The sequence below is a fragment of the Chiloscyllium punctatum genome, chromosome 2 (assembly GCF_047496795.1).
Source record: "Chiloscyllium punctatum isolate Juve2018m chromosome 2, sChiPun1.3, whole genome shotgun sequence".
NCBI lineage: Eukaryota > Metazoa > Chordata > Chondrichthyes > Orectolobiformes > Hemiscylliidae > Chiloscyllium > Chiloscyllium punctatum.
Window position 1 is genome coordinate 38,822,618 of NC_092740.1, and position 20,330 is coordinate 38,842,947.

Here is a 20,330-nt window from a genome sequence, read left to right on the forward strand (position 1 = left end):
TACTTTTCATGTTAATACTGGATGTTTTTAGATGGGGATTCTGATCCTGGCCCTTCCAGAATTGCAGAGTGTAGCTGAAATCAACACAGTTCTGCCATAGTGCAGGATAATCATAGAAAATCAAACCATACCTACTTTTGCAGGTGTCACCCTATCATGCTCTGAGAATTAACTGTCCAGCAACACAGTGAGGTACTTTAATAGCTGCTGTCCAGCAGGATCTCATAGAAATCTATAAAATTATAACAGGAGTCGACAGGGTAAACGCAGGAAGGATGTTCCTGATGACCAGTGAGCCTAAAAACAGGGGTCTCAGGATACGGGGTAGGCCACTTAGGACTGAGATGAGGAGAAATTTCTTTACCCACAGAATGGTAAATCTGTGGAATTCTCAGTCAGAGATAACAGCTGAGGCCAAAAAAATTGAAAGTTTTCTGGAAGGAGTTATAGCTAAAGGAATCAAAAGAAGTTAGGAGATAGACGACACAAGGTACTGAGTTGGTTGACCAGATGTAATGATATTGAATTATCATTTAGGGGCCAAATGGTCTCCTGCTCCTATTTTCTACAGTCCCATGTTTCTTAGTTTGTAGTGTAAGTGTGGAGTTATGGTACCAAATAAGTAAGATGCCAGAGTGCCAGGCAAACTGGGTACCTGCTGGATAGGGTATCTGGTAAGTCATGTGGCAGATGGGTAGTGTGCCATGTTGCCTGGTGGATAAGGTGCAAGGTGGATATTGTGCCAGGTAGGTGATGGAGTGTTTGGGGGCGGTCAGTGTGTCAGTGTGTGGGGGCGGAGTGGTGAGAGGTGAAAATGTCAAGATCAGCAGCAGCAGTGGGGAAGGGTTGGTCAGGACCGACAAGGTCAGGCTCTGCAGATTCAGGCCAGTTCAGGCAGGGAGGATTATTGGGGCAGGCAGGATTCAGGGAGTCAGGGCTGACAGGGCTTCACGCCAGTGATGGTGCAGGGAAACCATGAGGGTAGGGTGGAATTGTATCAGGTCCAGGAGGTTTGTTTGGGGATGTGGAAGAGTGTTGTTAGGAGTGTAAGGGGTCTTCTGAAGTGCAATTAGATGGTTTGTGTGGTGCATTGTTGAGTCAGTTTAATAGTCACCCAAGAATTAGATATTGTTTTTGGTTGTCTAACATTTCATGGGTAACAAAGAACCTAACAGAAGTAGAACCTTTTAAATTCTCTGGTTTTAAGGGGTTTTTTTTGGATGTTACCAAAACCAGAGGAATTGGTCTTTGGAGTCTCTTACATCCCTGTCAATTCCCAGGGAGTCTGCTTGCATCTGAGATTCTGCAGGGTCCCGATGTGTAACTGTAATCTGCATTGCCTCAATACTATCTGGCTATCAGAATATCCAAGCCAATGTTGCTCACTATCCCAATTAGGCTCAAGATGGAATAAAAGTTAAAGACAGCCATAGTTAATCAACAGTCTGCATTGAAAGATTGCTGGGCTGAAAACGTGTTTCTTTTAAGCATTTCCTCATATTATATCCTTTCCTGAATGCTAGGTGGGAATTCACCCATAAAAGGACTAAACTACATACAGCCAGCTGGGTTTAGAACAAAGGATTACAAGGCATAGTCAGTGGCCCGGAATTGGGAGCTAAAATACAGATGGTCAATTATTGCAGTTGGAAGTTATCCAAAAGCAAGTAACCAACCCTTAAATAGGTCAGGACTGAGATTTATTATTTCAGTCCATTTTTCAGAGATAAGTGGGGCTAAGCTTTGGGTAAATGAAATTTGATTTGACTGTTACTCTGTATATTTATGGACTCTCTGTGAAATGATGCACTTAATAATTTGTATCTGACCTTATCTCATTAAATGATTTTTCAATGAGTGTCTTGTCAAAAAAAGGACATTTTGGAAAAAACTTTCTGCCACAGAGGGTGATGGAGGCTTAGTCATTTGGTATGTTCAATATTGAGATCAATAGATTGCTACATGTGAAAAAAAAATCAAGGCGTATGGGGATAGTGCAGGGGAATAATGTTGAAAGAGAAGATCAGTCATGATTTAATTGAATAGTAGAGTGGACTGAAGGGCTGAATGACCTCCTGCTCCTATTTCTTATGTTTTAGAAAATGCAAAAGACACATATTACATTCAATCACAAGGTGGTCCGATTGATACAAGGATTGATTGTGGTAGATACTGGGCAGGGCAGGCCAGTCTTCTGTAGTCCTCGTCACCTTCAAATCCCTCCATGACCAGTTTCCCTACCTCCACAATCCCATCCAGTTGTAAGTTCCTGTTCACACACACTAAACTTAAGAACAAGAGAACTAGGAGCAGGAGGACGCCATCTGGTCCATTGAACCTGCTCCGCCATTTAATAAGATCTTGGCTGATCTTTTTGTGGCCTCAGTTCCACTTACCTGCCCACCCACCATAATCCTTAACAACAAAAACAGAAGTCGCTGGAAAAGTTCAGCGGGTTTGGCAGCATCATGAAGAGAAATCAGAGCTAATGTTTCAGGTCATAGAGATATACAGCATGGAAGCAGACCCTTCAGCCCAACTCATCCATGCCAACCAGATATCCCAACCCAATCTAGTCCCACCTGCCAGCACCCAGCCCATATCCCTCCAAATCCTTCCTATTCATATACCCATCCAAATGCCTTTTAAATGTTGCAATTGTACTAACCTCCACCACTTCCTCGGCAGTCGTTTCCACATATGCACCACCATCTGCATGAAAAAGGTCTCTTTTATATCTTCCCCCTTGCACCCTAAACCTATGCCCAGTGAGCCTTCCTCAGAACTGGTTCTGAGGGAGGATCACCGGACCTGAAATATTAACTCTAATTTCTCTTCACAGATGCTGCCAGACCTGCTGAGCCTTTCCAGCAACTTCTGTTTTTTTGTTTTTGATTTGCAGCATCCACAGTTCTTTTGCTTTTTATGCACCATAACCCTTAATTCCCTTACTGTTCAAACATCTATCTACCTTTGCTTTAAAAATAATCAACGTGGTAGCCTCAGATTCACAACCCTTTCGGTGAAGAAGTTCCTCCTCAAGTCAGAGCTAAATCTGCTCTCCCTTATTTTGAGGCTATGCCCCTGAATTTTAGTTTCACCCACTAGTGGAAACAACCTCCTGGCTTCTATCTTATCTATTCATAATTTTATATCGTTTGATAACACATCCCTCATTCTTCAGCATTCCATTGAGTTTAGTTCCAGACTACTCAATCTCTTCTCATAAGCCAACCCTCTCAACTTTAGAATAAACCTACTGAATCTCCTCTGCACCCCCTCCAGTGTCAGTATGTCCTTTCTGAAGTAAGGAGACCAACACTATACAGAATATTCCAGGTGTGGCCTCACCAATACCCTATACAGCTACAGCATACTCTCCCTATTTTTAAACTCCATCCCTCTAGTGATGAAGTACAATATTCCATTTGCCATCTTAATTATCTGCTACACCTGCACACTAAATTTTTGTGATTCATGTATAAGGATACCCAGGTCTCTCTGCACAGCAGCATGCTGCAATTTTTCACTATTTAATTAATAGTCCATTTTGCTGTTATTCCTAGCAAAATGGATGACCTCACATTTACCAACATTATGCCCCATCTGCCAGATCCTTGACCACTCATTAGAAAGTGAGGACTGCAGATGCTGGAGATCAGAGTCAAAAAGTGTGGTGCTGGAAAAACGCAGCTGGTCAGGCAGAATCTAAGGAGCAGGAGAGTTGACGTTTTGAGCATAAGCTCTTCATTAGGAATGGGGAGGGGCACCCAAGGGGGCTGAGAGATAAATGGGAGGGGATTGTGGCTGGGGGGAAGATAGCTGGGAATACGATAGGTAGATGAAGGTGGGGGTGTAATGGTAGTAGGTCAGAACGGAGGGTGGAGCAGTTAGATGGGAAGAAAGATGGACAGGTAGGACAGTTCAAGTGGGCGGTGCCGAATTGGAGGGTTGGATCTGGGATAAGGTGTTGGGAAAGGAGTTAAGGAAACTGGTGAAATCGACATTGATCCCCCATGTGGTTTGAGGGTTGCAGGTGGAAGATGAGGTGTTCTTCCTTCAGGTTTCAGGTGGCTAGAATTTGGCTGTGGAGAAAGCCCAGGACTTGCATGTCCTTAGCGGAGTGGGAGGGGACATTGAAGTGTTTGGCCACCGGGTGGTGGGGTTGTTTAGTGCCTGTGTCCCTGAGGTATTCTCTGAAATGTTCTGCAAGTTTGCATCCTGTCTCCCCCATGTAGAGGAGACCACATTGAGAGCAATGGACACAGTAGATGAGGTGTTTGGATGTGCAGTAAAATCTCTGTCAGGTGTGGAAGGATCCTTTGGGGCCTTGGATGGAGGTGAGGGGGGGTGTGGGTGCAGGTTTTACGCCTTTAGCAATGGCAAGGAAGGTGTCGGGAGTGCAGGGTGGGTTGTTGGGGGGCGTGGACCTAACAAGGGAGGTGCGGAGGGAATGGTCTCTGCAGAACGCAGATAAGGGTGGGGAGAGAATAAACCTCCAGAGATGGGGTCGGTTTGTATGTGGTGGAAATGGTGGAGGATGATGCATTATACATGGAGGTTGGTGGGGTGGAAGGTGAGGACTAGGCGGGTTCTGTCCTTGTTGCAATTGGAGGGGTGGGGTTCAAGGGCAAAGGTGCAGGAAGTAAGGAGATGTGCTGGAGTGCATCAGTGACCATGTGAGAGGGGTAATTGCGGAGAAGAAAGCCTTCTGCAGACTTTCTGTGCCCTCTGTACACTTCGCTGTACCACTCTTTTAGTGTCGTTTGCAAACTTTAAAACACTACATGTGATCCCCAACTCTAATTCATCTATGTAAATTGTAAACAATTATGGTCCCACACTGATCCCTGAGGCACACCACTAGCCAAACCCATGGTGGATACTGGATGAGTTGTCGTGGAGATTTGTTCGAACAAAGAGTGATGGGTGGGAGGACAAGATTGGCATGAATTGGCACTAAGCTGGCATGGGGCCTGTAAAGGTACATTTGGGTTGTAGATGGGGGCATGTGTAGGCATGGGGGTGTGTGGGCCCATATGGAGTTGAGGGGCATGATGTGACATGAGTTGCCATAGACTGCGCATGTTGGGTGTAGGATGGTGAAGGGTTATGAGGGGAGAGGGCTAGAGACTTATTTTTTTACATCACTCCTTTTCTTAAGAGTCTAAGAGGACCAAGGTGAACCAATCTTACAACCTGCCTGGGCTCCAGCAGTCCACATTGCTGCCTCTGTGTTGTTGCTGAGGTTAGCAAGCCCAGTTTTAGTTAGTATCTCTCCTCCTCCCCAAATTAAAATCCGATAATCTGAGGCACATTCTCCTGAGTCGGGTTTGTGGAGTTGGGAACTTTTATCCAATTTGCAATTCCAATTCAGGATAAAAGTTGGCCCCTTAATGTCACAAAAGTCTAAAGATTCTTTTGAGAAAGAGGGACTTGAGGGTCAATGTGCATTGAAATCTGAAGATGGCAGAAGGATAAATTAGAGCGTAAGTAACATAAGGGGTAAGTTAGCAAAGCATATGGGATCTTGGGCTTCATAACTAGAGAGCATTTGAGTATAAAAGCAGCTAGGTTGTGCTGAGTCTTTGTAAAGCTCTTGTTAAGCCACAAATAAAGGGTATTACTTCAAATTCTGGTCATTACATGTTTGGAAGGATATGAGGGTCTCTGAAACAGTGCAAAGGAGATTTATAAGAATAATTCCAGCAATGAGGGACTTTAAAACTACAAAGTTCTCATGAGGTCCTCAGCATCACAGATTCTAGTTTTCAGTTCACTCCATGTGATATCGGGAAATGGCTGAAGGCACTGGCTACTGCAAATGTATGGGTCCTGACAATAGAACTGAGCACTGGTGCGTCAGAATTAGCTGTGTTCCTAGTCAATCTGTCCAGTACAGCAGCAACATTCATCCAGAGAAGTGGGGATTATTCTGTGACATTCTTGACTTGTGCCATGTAGTTGATAGACAGGCTCTATGGAGTCAGAACGTGAGTTTCTCTCTACAGTATTCCTAATTACTGACCTGCTCTTGGCTGTCAACACATTGTCGGGGGTTGTTGAATTGATTCAACATCAAGCCCATTGAGGGCCATCCTTCGGGATGTTGTCACTTTATCAGCAAAGGAACAACACTCAGGTGGAAGCTGTCAATTTCATGGAGCCAGTTACTGTGGAGGTTTTACATCTGAGGGCTCTATTGTCAGAGAAGGGGACCTCAGACAGTAAAAGGCTGATCTCCCAAATTCCCATAGGAAGAACTTTCTTTCAAAGATCAGAGAGCTTGGTTGCCTTGCCTTGGTAGTGCCTTGCAAGGACACTTCAAGTTGGAGGCACCCTCTGCTTCTCCCAGCGGCCTCAACAGTAGATACCTGAGCTGTTGCAGTGGACATCCAGTCTGCCCTTTTTCATCACTGTCTAGTGGTGCTATCCCTGGACTGTTAATCCAGTGACTCCAGCTAATGGTCTGAGGACTCGGGTTTGAACCTCACCACTTCAGATGGTGGAATTTAAATTCAATAAAAATCCAGAACGAAGAATTTAATGATAACCATGAATCCAATGCTATTAAGTCGGAAAAAAAAAGTTGTTAACTAATACTCTTTAGGGAAGAAAGCTACCATTGTTACCTGGTCTGGCCTACATGTGATTCTAGGCCCACAGCAATGTGATGGACTCTTGACTGGGCAGTTAGGGATGGACAATAAATACTGGCCCAGCCAATGATACCCTCACTCTTTGCATGAATATAAAAGGAAGTCAAATAACATGTTCATAGGCCATCAGTTAGGAGACTGTTGCTGAAAAGATTGTGACATGACTGTAGTTCTGACATTAGGATTTAAAACCCTTTTGAAAATATCTCAACCTAGATAATGGTTTTGTATTTTAATCTTGCAGTACTCTATCCCTGCCACTAGAGGATGTTAACTTGATTATAAAGTAAAAAGTGTCATAAAACTACATAAATACAAATTGTTATTGTTAAGGTTCATTGCTAAACTTCAACTATTAAACTAATAATCTCAAGACATGAGTGCAGTTACAAAAGGAAAGAATGAAAAGTATAACAAAATAGAATAAAAATGCTAAAAAGTTAAAGAAACATGAATTGAGGAACTTACATTTGGTGAGTATTCCTACGTATCAGCTATCCTCATCCTTCTAAGTGGTGGAATTGTGAGTTTAGAAATGTTTCAACATTATAATTACTTCTGGACATTTGCCTGTTTGAATCTTGTTTTTCCACCTTTTTGCTTTTACAGAGCTGTTCATTATTCTGTGCTGCATTTACATTCCACCAACCTTCTGACAACACATAGACAAAAGAGCTGATTTCCAGTGGTGAGGTGAGAGTGACTGCCTTTACTAACAAGTGAGCATCTGACTGAGAAAAGTATTAGTAAATGGGAAACAAGGGAAAATCTCTTTTCTGATTGGAGTCAAACCTAGCACAAAGGAAGATGGTTGTGGTGGTTGTTGAAGGTCAGCCATTTCATCTGCAGGACACATCTGGAGAATTTCCCAGGGAACTATCCCAGACCCAACCATTTTCAGCTGCTTTGTCAACAAACTTCCCTCCATCATAAGGTCAAAAGTGGGGATATTCATTGCACGATACCAACGCCATTCATGATTCTGCAGATACTAAAGCAGTCTATGTCCAAATGCAGCAAGATCTGAGGACCATTGAGGCTTAGGCTGATAAATGGGAAATAACATTCACACAATGACCATCTCTGACAAGAGAAAATTCAACTATTACCTCTTGATTTTCAATGTCATAATCATCACTGAATCCTCCACAGTCAACATCCTGAAGATTTTTATTGATCAGAAGCAGAACTAGACCAGCCATGTTAATACAGTGTCTACATTAATAGGTCAGAGGCTAGGAATTCTCTCATTCATGTCCTGAATCCTTCAAAATCTGTGTACTATCAACAAGAAACAAGTTTGAAGTGTTGAGGAATGTGTACTCCTTGTCTGGATGAGTGCAACTCTAAAAACACACATGACACCATCCATGACAAAGCAGCCCACTTGTTTGGCACACCATCTTACACCTCAAAATTCACACATTTGAAGTAGTGTATATCAACTGAAGATGCACTCCAAAAAAGTTTCTAAGCCTTTTTAGACAGCACCTTCCAACCCCACATCCTCAACTACTTAGGACAAGGGCAGCAGGTAGGTGGCAATATTCATCACCCGCAAGTTCTCCTCGAGGCCACTACCCTGCTTGAAAGATATCACTTGCTTTCGGTATCACTTGGTAAAAGTCCTGGAGCTCCTTCCCTAACTGCACTGTGGGTGTACCGCTGCCATATCTACAGCAGTTCAAGAAGGCAGCTCACAAACATTCTCAATGGCAATTTGGGCAGGCAATAAATTCTGGCCTATCTTGCAATGCCTAAGTCTCATGAGTGAATAAAAAAATCCATATGCCCATGAGTCCCAATTTGTCTGGTAACTAGTTAAAATAATAACTACAAAAAAAAAGTAAGAGCAGAAATTGCTGGAGAAACTCAGCAGGTAGAGCAGATTTGGTGAACAGAAAACAGAGTTTGAAACAATGCTGCTGATTTGGCTTGCTTCTTCCATGACTGGGGTTTCCCACCCGCTGTGGTTGACAGGGCCTTCAACCGCATCTGACCAGTCACCCATGCTTCCGCCCTTGCCCCTTCCCATCATTCACAGCAGTGTGATCGGGTTACCCTTGTCCTCACTTTTCATCCCAGCAACCTCCGCATTCAAAGGATCATTCTCCAACATTTGAGACAACTCCAATAGAACACCATCACTAAATACATCTTCCCCTCACTCCTCCTGTCTGCATTTTGCATGGATCATTCACTCCAGGATACCCTAGTCCATTCCACAACCACCAACACCAATGCCTCTTCTCCATGTAACCTCAGTAGGTGCAACATCTTCCTCTTCACTTTTTCACTGTTCACCATCCAAGAGCCTAAACAGTTATTCAAGGTGAAGCAGCATTTCACTTGTACCTCCCCCAATCTTGTGTTTTGTATTCACTGCATTCAATATGGCCTACTCTACATTGGAGAAACCAAACGCAGACTGGGTGACCGCTTTGTAGAACACCTCTGGTCTGTGCGCAAGCATGACCCCGACCTTTCTGTAGCTGGTCATTTTAACACAGCATCCTGCTCACATGCCTGTTCTCGGCATGCTGCAGTGTTCCAGTGAATCACTGTGCAAACTGGAGGAACATCTCATCTTCAGACTAGGCATTTTACAGCCTTCTAGACTTAATACTGAGTTCAACACCTTCAAATTGTGAACATTTCTTCTCTTTCTTTTAGCCTGTTATCACCTCCCCCCATTCTACTTACTGTCCTTTCAAGTCTAGTAGGAGACACACCACCATGCTGCCATTCTCACATTCCAACCACTTAAATTGAACTATCAACCTTTTCTCCACCAGCATCCTATGCCTACTTACCACCCCTTCGCAAACTATAGCATAAATGCTGTCCCCTCCACACTTCAGCTCTGACGAAGAGTCATTTAGACTCAAAATATTAGCTTGTTCTTTCTCCATGGATGATGTTTGACCCAGTATTTGCTATTTTCAGTTTGAAATGTACACTCTGTTCCCTTTTCATAGGTACTTTTTTTGTTTGTTTTAGATCACCAGTATATGCAATATTTTGTTAAAATATTAATACTTGCAAAGTACTTTAGAAACAAAGATTTTCATATTCATAGGTTGATCTGTTTAATATATGCAAGCTTTAATAATTATTACTGCATGTGATTGTGCTGTTTAATGGATTTCCTTTTTGGCATCTTGTGTTTAAATAATTGTTCAGTGTTAAATGGATTGTGTTGGAATATGATTTGGGAAACATTGCACCACCACTTAATGTAACTTAAGAGAGTGTCAGCATCGACCTTGGGTGTAACCAACGAAACTTTAGTAACCACTATGTTAAAACTGCAAAATGTTACAAATATTCAGAACTAGTGAAAGTTAGAAATTTAAAATGATTTGAGTAGAGAGCAGGAGGGACAAGATCTAACGGAAAGTCTGTGACAAGGTGAAAGATAGAGTTTGAATGACACAAGAGTTGGTCTTAAACTGCCAAAGGCAATAGAGATAGTGCAAGAAAAGCAACAAAGAAACAAATGTGTACCTAGAGCAGGTGTGCTGCTGACTGAAAGCAAAAATAAGACAAAAACTGTAACAAAGAATGATAATGAAACAAACAAAGGGGAGGGTTGCAGTTGAAGTCTGTAAATGAAAGTTGAGGTGCTGTTTGTCAAGCTTTTCCTGAACTTTCCTGGGGTGGTGCAACAGGCTGAGTGCAGAGATTTAAATGTGAGAGCAAGATGGAGAATTAAAATGGCAGGCCACTGGAAGCCTAACTCCATAGCCTACTATGCCCTGGCATTTTAAGTGCTCATCCAGATGCTTCTTAAATGTTGCAAGCGTACTTGCCTCCACCACCCTTTCAGGCAGCACATCCCATATTTCTCCCACCCTCTGGGTGAAAAAATGTCCTCAGATCCCCTCTAAACCACTTGTTCCTCACCTTAAACTTGTGCCATCTGCTCTTAGACATGCCTGCCATGGGGAAAAGTTTGTCATGATCTATCTTGTCTATGGCACTCATGATTTTGTACATCTCAGTCAGATTCCCCCTCAGCCTCCTCTGCTCCAAGGCAACCAAACCTAGTCAGTCCTCATAACTGAGACATTTCATCCCAGGCAACAGCCTGGTGAATCTCCTCTGCACCCTCCAGTGCAGTCACCCTTCCGATAGTGTGGTGACCAGAACAGTATTCCATCTGTGTCCTAACGAAAATTTTATAAAGTTGTAATAAGATTTGCTTGCTCCTATATTCTATGCCCCAACTAATGAAGGCAAGCATCCCATGTCTCCTTTACCGTCCTAGCTACCTGTGCTTCAGTGATCTATGGACTTGTACACCACAGTCCGTTTGTTACTCAGTAGTCCCTAAGGACCTGCCAATTCCTTCCCTTATTAGATGTCCCAAAATGTTTCAACTTCACTTATCATGATTAAATACCAAATGCCATTGCTGTGCCCAATTTACTGGCTGATCAATCTCAAACTGTAGCCTCGCCATTCTTACCCTTGACAATACTACCAATTTTCATATCATCTATACCATACAAGTTAAAGCTTCTACATTCACATCCAAGTCATTAATGTACATAAAACAGCAACGGTCCCAGCAGTGATCCCTGTGGTACACCATGGTCACAAGCTTCCAATTACAAAAACAATCCTCCACTATCACTCTTTGCCTCCTATTTGGAAGTCAATTTTGGATCCAGTTTGCCACATATGTTGGATCCATGGGCTCTTTCCTTTTGGACAATCCTTCAATGTGGGACCTTGTCAAAGGCATTACTAAAGTCCATGCAAACCACATCAACTGCATTGCCCTCATCAATATATTTAGATAACTTTTCAAAAAACTCAAATAAATTATACAGCATCTCCCTCTAACAATCCATTCTGATCATCCCTGATGAATTTCTGCCTCTACAAGTATTGACTAATCCTGTCCTTCAGAACTTTTTCCAATAATTTCCCTATCATTGGCGTCAGACTAATTGTCTGTAATTACCTGGCCTACCCCTGCTGCCCTCCTTGAACAAAGGAACCACATTAGTTATGCTCCAATCATCTGGCACTTCACCTGTGGCCAACAAAGTATTAAATATCTCTGCCAGGGCCTGAATAATTTCCTCTCTGTCCTCCCATAGCAGCCTGGGATACATCTCATCAAGCCCTGAGGATTTATGCACCTGCGTGTCCACTGAATCATCTAATACTATCTCCTTATTAATCTTAATGTATACTAGAACCTTACCATTCCAATTGAAATTCCTGAAACAATGTCTTTCTCCTTTGTGAATACAGTGAAAAGTATTCATTTCAGACTTCACTGATGTCCACTGGCTCCATGCACAGGTTGCTCTTTTGGTCTCCAATAGGTCCCACTCTTTCTATGGTAATTATCTTACTGTTAAGATACTAATAAAACCCATAAGGTTTTCCTTAATCTGCCAAAGATACTTCATGGCCCCTCTTAGCGCTACTCATTTCTTAATTGTATTAAAATAATAGAAATTTAGCTTTCCACATTCCCGTGTGCCTTATCTTACCCATGTCTTCTCCACCTACTAGACTGTCCTAGCATTTCTGATTGGGCCTTACTCCCTACCTTTTACATTTACTCTGTGCCCCATGCCCCTGTCAAACAGCATGAGCAAATCTCCTGGCAAAGATATTGGATCTATTCCAGTTCAGATGCAACCTGTCCAACTTGTACAGGTTTCACCTACCCCAGAAGCTGTCCTACTGATGCAAAAGTCTAAGGTCCTCCCACATACACTATTACTTTAGCCACACATTCATCTGACCCATCTTCCAACTCCGAAACATTAGTTTGCACGTGGCACTGGAAATAATCCAAAGATTGCATTTTTGTAGTCTTCCTCTTTAATCTACTACCTGACGCTCTAAATTCCTGCTCCAGAACCTTACTTAATTTTATGCATATGGTTGGTGCCAACATGTATCATGACTGATAGCTGTTCACTCACTTTCAGAATGCCCTGCAGGTGCTTTGAGACATCCCTGACCTTGGCATCAGGGAGGCAGCATACCTTTTGAGAGTGTCGTTTGTTGCCACAGCACTGACTGCCAGTTGCCCTTACAATTGAGTCCCCATTGCTAAAGCTCTCCCGGTCTTTCTCCTCCCCTGTGTGTAGCAGAGCCAACCATGGTGCCACAAACCTGCTACTTTCCCTAAGTCAGTATCCCCCACAACACCACTCAACATGGTGTATTTGTTTTATACCATCAGACATTTCTTTCGTACATGTCACGGTCACTCTTTTTTACTAAGTCTGGATAATTTGGTCAAGCAATTCTTGATCTAATCACCCACCTGTTTGAAGTATATACCATTGTGTTAGCTTTTCTGTGTGATAGTAACTGTAACCTGGTTTCTGCCTGACTGATAGTTTTTCACGCTGCTTTAGGCTAACGTCTTTAAACACTAGCTACCTCTACTGCAAACTGGTTAATTTGATTAAACTAGAGCTGCAGGAAACATCTCAACGGTCCTTATAAGTAACCACTCTGGTCTATTACACCATTGTTTAAAAATCACATTTGGCAGACATGGCAGATTTGTCCTAAAGTGCAGTTCAAAAAAAGGTGAAAAAATGTTAAGTAAGTTACCACAAGTGTTTAAATCCCCCGCTATCTTTGAACTATAAAATGTTATTACAGTGTGCGATAGTTTAATCCTTACAACCAATGTCTTTGCTTTCAGGCTGGATATATGCAGAGCTTGTCATCTGACCAAGTATGCAGGGAAATCCTTCCTTTTTTTTATGATTAAGTTCCCTACAGTGTGGAAATAGTCCCTTTGACCCAACCAGTCCACACCAACCCTCCAAAGAGTAACCCACCCAGACCCATTTCCCTCTGATTAATGCACCTAGTACTATGGGCAATTTAGCTTGGCCAATTTACCTGGCTTGCACATCTTCGGACTATGAAAGGAAACACACATAGACTTGAGAAGAATGTGCAAACTCCACACGGCCAGTTATCTGAGGCTGAAATTGAACCTGGGACCCTGGTGCTGTGAGGCAGCAATGCTAACCACTGAGCCCCACGGTGCAGGGAGGGAAAGGTCAGGACCATGGAGAAGAAAATTCCAAACAATGTGGGGGTCTTAGGACATGGTTCAGTTTGACACATTATTATTCAACCTGAAACTGTCAGATGTTGTGCTATAAAATTGTATTGCACTGAATACTGACATGAAATGGAATTCATGAAGTAGATAAAATGGAAGAATTTTGATAGGCACCCAATTTTTTCCATGATCTTATAGACTGCCCTGCAGACAGGTTTGGGTACTGACGTCAACAAAAGTAGGGTAATGATATATCCTGTTTTTTACACTTGTCTTTCAGCTAAAAAAGAAATTCAAATCCACTGTAGATGGACCAGCCCAAACCCCACACTTCTGAATACCTTCAATATGCAATGATGTGGAGAAGCTGGTGTTGGACTGGGGTGGACACACAACACCAGGTTATAGCCCAACAGGTTATTTGGAAGCACTAGCTTTCAGAGCACTGCTCCCTCTTCAGGTGGCTGTGAAGCAGGACAAGCATAAGACACAGAATTTATAGCAAAAGATTACAGTGTCATGCAAGTAAAATTATATATTCAACAAACCTTGATTGCTGTTAAGTCTTTCATCTTTTAGAATGGGTTACAGGTTTCTGTTCATTAATATGTAAATCCCAGAACTTCTTTTAAGTCACATTCTCAAGATAAGTTAAGGTTTATAAGAAAAAGATGACATCTCAGCTCAGACAATGCTTTAAAGGTGTGAGGTCAGAGTCTGTCTGTATCCCAGTCTTGACTCAGACTGAAGCTTCTCCTGCTTCACAACCACCTGAAGAGGGAGCGGCGCTCCAAAAGTTAGTGCTTCCAAATAAACCAGTTGGACTATAACCTGATGTTGTGTGATTTTTAACTTCAATATGCGAGGTGATGTTGTCTTATAAGCATGGCCTTTAAAAAGGCATTCCCAGTACTGCTAAACCTTGACAGCTGTTGTAATCTCCTTTGTCATTTTTATTATTGTACAGACAGTTCCCGAGTTGTGAGTGGGTTCCATTCATGAGTTTATTCACAACTTGGTTTGCATGTAAGTCAAGGACAATACAAAATAGCATAAGTACAGGAAATGTTCTCATGTTGAATCTTTACAATTACATCCTTGTATGAGATTGTATTTGTCAATATGAGCAATTGTAAGTCGCACATTGATACATCAGGAGTCCCCTGTATAAATTACTGTTTTGTATCATGTAAGTGCTGTGCAAGAGATTCTCTCTTCCAACAGGGAAAAAAGAGGTCATGAGATGCAACAGTAGATGAAACTTTCTATACTTTAACAGATTGACTGAAATTCTGTCCTTGCTGAGTGCCTTTATGCTTCAAGTAATCTTTTCAAGCTCAAGTGATGAGGATGATGAAAGCACAGCAAGTCTTAATCAGGGAGTTTCTCACAAATATGATGCTGTGTTAATTACTCACAAATGATCTCAGTTACAAAGACAGATAGATTGTCTCTATTTTTAAAACTTTCTTTCCGTAACTCTATCAGGAAAACCATATTCACAAGCTAAGATGTTACATCTCTATCCTTGATCAAACTAAATAATCCATACCTAGAAAAGTTTCGCACATACTGCTGCCTTAATGATCAACAATTTGTCTCTTGATGTGGAACTTAATACACGCATAAGGAAAAGTATTATCATCTTTGGTCTCCTTTTGGAATGTGCTGATTTTCATACCCAAGATATTGGTTCATGAGGCCTTTTCTCTCACCACAGAAATCTATATACATCAAGAAAGGAATTTCAACAACTCTCCCAACTTTTGCTGTTTGTGGCACATTCTGGGCATCTCATGGAAGGAAAAGAATCACAAATATAGTAATCCTCTCAAAGACTAAGCTCCCAAGTATATTGGTAGTCATCCAGCAGAGATCAATTTATTGGCTGGGTCACATTCATGGAATGGAAGACAAAATAATATACAAGGGCTTTCTGTATGGCAAGATAGCCAGAGCCTGGTCAAAAATGTGTCTAGAAACCTGCTTTGAGGATCCTTGCAAGGGTAACATAAAGACCCCAAAATGAAAAATTCACACCCAAAAGAAACCATCCAACAACAAAGGGAAATGGCAACATTATCTGGAAGCTGGCATGAACCACCATGGCTATCAGCTGACTACTGTGGCTTGACAATATATATCAACATTGAAAGACCCAACGATACCTGAAAACCATTTCAAAAGAACCAATTATGGCAGAATACCTCTCAATGTCTGGACTCTTCAGCAATTGGCAAAAACTCCTATGAAGCTTAGCCCAGCCCCAAGAGACTTGCTATACGTATAGATGGAACAATGTCAATGATAATGAATATCTTTAAAACTCATGCTCTTCTGTTTCATTTTTTAAACTATTTCAGTCAATGTTCCAGATTTTATAACGTTTACTTCTCATCACAAAGCTTTTCCTCAATATTCAGGGCTTATAATGAAACAGAACTTTGAAAATCATATGACAATGGAAGGAAAAAAAGGTGACAAGGGAATCAAGAAAATGTTTGTTCCATCAAAATTAAGACATTAACTGGATAAATGGATTTTATTACACATATTCATCCCCAAGTGCAATTTTAGGACTGTGGGAAAAAGTTCACTTATTGAAATAACAATGACAAAATTACAAAGTCTCTGGATCTAATTAACAAATATATTGATTCTGGCATTCAAAAAAATTGAATACCTGTTACCCAAATCACTTGGAATTCAATTATTTAAATGGTATATTAAACATTTTACAAATAGTTGAACAAAGTAGGATAGCAATGAATTTGTTATATTTGCAAGTATGTACAAAAAAAACATGGATTAGTGATGAGAGATGGTTTGCAGCCACATCATATAGTTTTTGTTAGTAAGAAATGTTATATTGCATATGTTAGGGCTCTAAATATAAAATGATGTGTACAGTCTCCAGCAAAGGGTAAAGTTCTTAATCGTAATTACTTAGGCATTTGTCAGCTATTAATAATCTTGTTAGTTATGGAACTGCTGCAAGTATGTAATGACTTGGTGGCTTCATATAGCACATTGATGACCTATAGCCAAGTGCATTTGCACAAATATTTTAAATATTCTCTTCTTCATCCAGGAAATTTTTAAAATTTGCCTAAGTTCTAGTATAATAGAAAAAATATTTTTTGGGGGTTCTTTTTAAGAATCCCCATTCAATAGAAGTTTTAACATACATTTAAATTGTCCACTTATAAGTAAAAGCAAATAGCTCAACAATCTCAGTGCAGTGGAAAATAATCTTTTAGAAGATCAAAATATGGTATGCCCTCAGCTGATTAGAAATATATTTCAAAGTTAGACAGCAACAATCAATTTTACTTTTAATTGAGAAATGTCTGAGAGATTCAGAGCTTTCCTTAAAAAAGCAGCATTCCATAAAGTAAGAACGAACCAAAATGAATGATTGTTGTAACATATGTCTGGATTTCACATGTGTTTGGGAATGGGGGACCTATTCCTCACCCCCACCCCCAAGCTCCAGAAGGAAAGAGGTTGAAAAGAGCCACCCTGCTGTTAAACTGTGCTAAAGGCAGCCTTGAGGAGGTGCCACCCCGAGTGAAGGAAGTCCTGCCCTTGAGAGCTGTTGGCCATTCAGATAGGCTGGAAGCTGTTGTAGTCCTAAAAGTTCTAGTATTGAGTAAAGGCATTGTAAGTAGAGGCATTGTAAGGCCCTGAGATGAAGATAGCCATGGTGTTTGGACTCAGACAAGTCTCTTGGTTTGGACTGGGAGGGATCAGGGTTGAGGGCCTTGGGAGGGTCGAGGGGAATGGAGTAACAGGTTTTGGAGGTAGGGTGGGGAGAAATGAGGGGGAACAGAATAACACTTTAAAGGGTGGTGCCCCAGATGTGCATAGACTATCATCTGAATGCTGTGGCCCCCACTCTTCCTATATTTCCATGGAATTGGTTTGGACAAGGCTTTCTGTTACTTGTCGATTTATTCACACCACCATATTATCAGCACTATTGTTAATAAGCTCAGCTACTCATTACATATTTTTTTTAGAAAATGGGTGCCCTTGTGTCTTCTGCTTGCATATCATCTGATGGGAACCAGGTCAAGGATGGGTGGGAAGCCGATGTGTTCGCCACCAACATATTTTAACTCCTCATCCCCAGTACCTCCACTGCTGAATCCATAACAAGTTAAATACAGTTCATTAGGAAAAGTGAAATAGTACATGTCCTATTCACCTCAAACATAATCCAATATCCTTTGTGAGTATAAGCTTGTGTTTAGCTTTATTTATGACAACAGATTCAGAAAATGCAAAACTGAAGCATCACTGAACAGACATCTTGTGAACATGGGATGACCTGATTTTCCAGAAATATTTGCCTAATTTTACTGCAAAAATGAAGGGGTACAACACAGTTTCTGAAGAGTCAGTCAAGTTTGTGTTTCAAGCATTCCCTAAGCCCAGTGATTACAAGACACTCACCAATGCCGACATCCAGATTAAAGCCCAGACAAACATTTGGGTCAATAAAATTATGGAAGTACATGTTCAACTTGATGCTTACTATTAGTTATGTGATTGATTTTACAACAGCTGGGGAACACAAATATTTACTGAAAGTGAAATAAAATTATTAGGAGCACCTTGGGTCCTTTAATCAATTAGTCCCTCAGTTCTGCTTACACATGATTTCCACTGAGCCTCTCCATGCAAGTGTTATATTTGGGCTGTTCCCTGTAACCTTCTTAGAATCCATTTCATCTAATTTGGTCAATTCATCATCGAGTGGGACATAACATTTGTTCCTTTGAAGTAGAAACTAAATATAGAGCCAATGCTGAATTGCATTTCATAAGCTCAACTTGTTCAGGCTGTTTTAAACTGAGTTTGAATGCAAACCCTATTGAGTCTAAGTGTTAACTTTTCCCAAGTTCTGGCTTCTTATAATGGTTAATTAAAGTGACAGTGATTGTTTGCGTTCCTCATCCATTTATGCAAAGTCCTCAATGTTAGTTTGCTAAACATGCATTAATGATGATAATTATATTAATTTATTATCTGGATAACTGCTTATAATCTATGATTAATCACAAAGCATCCAGAGCCATTTACATGAATAGTTTTTAATGATTGAAGAGTTGATAGGTAGAAAATCTCCAATAACAACTGAACAGAAAGAGCAGATATAGTGATGTGGGCATCCCACTGATTTATGTTCATATACTATAGATTAATGTATCATAACCTCTTCAATCCAGAAATTTATTGCTCAGGAACACCAATTATCCAGAAATATTTTCAGAAGACCCAAGTCATTTACAGTTTAATTTCAATATAGTACCTTGGAGTAGGGGCATTGAAAATACAGTTTCTATTTCTGCATTATAATGTTAAATCATCATTTTATGGTTCAACTAAATGTTTGTGTCCGCAGTGTTTTCCAGTTCATACCCTTGTGGTTTGGCTTTCAAATACTTCTCCATATTCCAGAAATGACTTGGTCTTAGACATTCTGGACTGGAGAGGTTACAATTTATTTTCATTCTTCAGGATAGATTGCCATCTTGTCATGAAGGAATTGTGTAAAATGGGAGGAATTTAAAAAATAATATTCTTCATCAAAATATAGAAAGGATCATTTTCATTTTATAATATCGAAGAGGTAATTTCAAATATATTAATACTAAATGTGGTACAAGTACTCCAATCTTTTCATGTGTGATACATTCTCTATCAAATCTCCTCTCCCCATTGGCGATACTACATCGAAGTTTTCATTATAGTCTGGCAAATCGCAGAAACGTAAGTGTTCCCCTGTGTGTACTAGGACCAGGGAATTGCTGTCTGCCAATTACACTCACTTGTTGTTGTATTTGTAATCTGTGCACTGCTTTCCTCTCCGTGATGAACAATACATTCTCTTAGAATATGTAATTCCTCATTAGCATTGCAAATCGATTCTGGAAAACTGAAGGAATGGGAAGCTTGCAACTTTCCTGATTTCATATACTGCATATGGGCCATATCAATGCTACCTACTGCAAACTTACATTTTGGGAACTAAAACATAACAGCCAACTCTACATATTTGCTTGTAAATGTTTAAATGTTCCATTAAATGTTTCTCTCTTCCATCCATTAATGAAAATGAGTGAAGAGGAAGAAACTCAGATAGCAAAATCAACCTGCTGATATGTTCTGATATATGTCACCATCAAATCTGCAGGCCTAACTCCTGTGCACTGATATAAGGAAGCAGTTACTGTGCAAAGCTGTCTGCTCTAAGGAATCAGCCTCCAAGTCCCATCTTGAACAGACAGACAATGGCATTTAGGCAGACCACACCTGTCAGTTTTTTTTTTGTTTCCATTTTCTTTCAGGCAAGAACTATGACTTAGGCAGTATGAATCAATTTGTTGTACAAAAATGTGTCAAGCAAGTGACTGATAGCTTCTGCAATTAGACAAACACCATTATCTCCTTGCCCACTAAATACCAAGATTTTTTTTGGGTTTTACTCCATTAGAATAGCTAAAGGAGGTTAGAGGGATAGGCAAGGCAGGCCATTGAATATACAGAGGGGAGAAGATCATTGCTGACGGACTGTTAACTGGACCGGGGTGACCAGCTAG